A 1926-nucleotide genomic window follows, 5' to 3' on the forward strand; every position below is an offset into this window, starting at 1 on the left:
TTCCTGGAGTGCCAGAGGCTGAGGGGTGACCGTATAGAGGTTTACAAAATTATGAGGGACATAGATAGGATAAATAGACAAAGTCTTTTCCCTGGGATGGAGGAGTCCGAACTAGAGGGCATAGGTTTAGGGTGAGAGGGGAAAGATATAAAAGAGACCTAAGGGGAGATGTTTTCACGCAGAGGGTGGTATGTGTGTGGAATGAGCTGCCAGAGGAAGTGGTGGAGGCTGGGACAATTGCAACATTTAAGAGGCATCTGGATGGGTATATGAATAGAAAGGGTTTGAAGGGATATGGGCCAAGTGCTGGCAGGTGGGATTAGATTGGGTTGGGATATCTGGACGGGTTGGACCAAAGGGTCTGTTTCCATGCTATACATCTCTATGACTCTATGATTCTAGTCTGGTAGTCATCTCCGAGATGTCTTTGATATATGGTCGTGTGGCTAGAGTTTCTGGGCATGTTGTGCCTACTTATTTGGGTTTGATGTTTAAGAATCAGCAGACTGTGTTTATTGGTTACCCGTTCTTTTTGAATACGCTGTATAGGTATTTTTCTTCTGCTAATAGTTCCTGGGTGCTGCGGTGTTGTGGCCTATTTAAATAATGTCCTGATGCAGCTCCGTTTGTGGGTGTGGGGATGATTTTTTTCTGTAGTTGAGTATCTGGTCTGTGTGTGCTGCTTTCCTGTAGGCATGGTCTACAAGTCTCCATTAACTGTTCCTTCCACTGTGACATGTAGGAAGGGGTCTGCTGTCGTTCTCCTCCTCTTTTGTGAAATTTATGCCAGTATAGATGTTGTTGATGGTCTGGTAGGTTTTGTCTAATTTGTTCTGTATTGTGAAGACAAAGGTGTCATCCACGTAGTGGACCCAAAGTTTGGGCTGGATCGTGGGGAGGGCTGTTTGTTCTAGTCTCTGCTTTACTGCTTCTTCGCCTGATATTGGTGATCCCATGGTTGTTCCATTGATTTGTTTGTAGGTCTTGTCATTGAAGGTGAAGTGGGTAGTGAGGCACAGGTCCACTAGCTTGAGGATGTTGTCCTTGCTGATGAAGTTGGTGCTGTCTGGCGTTTGTGTCCTTGGTTTTCATCCAGTAGTGCGGTCAGTGTTTCTTTGGCCAGGCTGATGTTATTGATGTGAGTAGGGCCGTTACATCAAGGGAGGCCATCAGTTTTTGAGGTCTGACTAACAATGGTGGTGTTGTCAGCAAATGTGGAAATGGAGTTGCTGCGGAATTTGCCACACAATAGACAATAGGTGCAGGAGTAGGCCATTCTGCCCTTTGAGCCTGCACCACCATTCAATATGATCATGGCTGATCATCCTTAATCAGTATCCTGTTCCTGCCTTATCTCCATAACCCTTGATTCCACTATCCTTGAGAGCTCTATCCAACCCTTTCTTAAATGAATCCAGAGACTGGGCATTCCACACAGCCACCACTCTCTGGGTGAAGAAGTTTCTCCTCATCTCTGTCCTCAATGGTCTACCCCACACTTACCCATCAGCAGAAACATGTTTCCTGCCTCCAGAGTGTCCAATCCTTTAATAATCTTATATGTCTCAATCAGATCCCCTCTCAGTTTTCTAAACTCATGCAACGGTCGACCCTGACACAGCACTGCTAACCACACAAGCACTTCACATGGTCAGTGGGGGGATTGAACCCACGACCTTGGCGTTATTAGCACCACGCTCTAACCAGCTGAGCTAACTGACCAACACAGCCGTGAGTGTTTATGGAGTATAGTAAGGGGCACTAGTGTTGAGGATTATTGTGGAGGAGATGGTGTTGCCTAACTCTACTGACTACGGTCCGTTGTTCAGGAAGTCAAGAATCCAGTTTAGAGGGGGGACCAGAGACCTCAGTCCCAGAGTTTGGAGATGAGTTTCTTTAGAATTTAGTCTTCAAGGCAAAACTGTT

At 46.1% G+C, this 1926-nt stretch overlaps 1 non-coding gene across 1 annotated transcript; it reads right to left on the minus strand.

The window, feature by feature from the left end:
- Positions 1–1648: 1648 nt before the first annotated feature.
- On the minus strand, positions 1649–1722 carry trnai-aau (transfer RNA isoleucine (anticodon AAU)). Its single transcript has one exon. It is a non-coding gene; the product is annotated as a tRNA-Ile (tRNA).
- Positions 1723–1926: the final 204 nt, after the last annotated feature.

This window comes from Chiloscyllium punctatum, chromosome 25, assembly GCF_047496795.1.
Source record: "Chiloscyllium punctatum isolate Juve2018m chromosome 25, sChiPun1.3, whole genome shotgun sequence".
In the NCBI taxonomy this organism is placed as follows: Eukaryota; Metazoa; Chordata; class Chondrichthyes; order Orectolobiformes; family Hemiscylliidae; genus Chiloscyllium; species Chiloscyllium punctatum.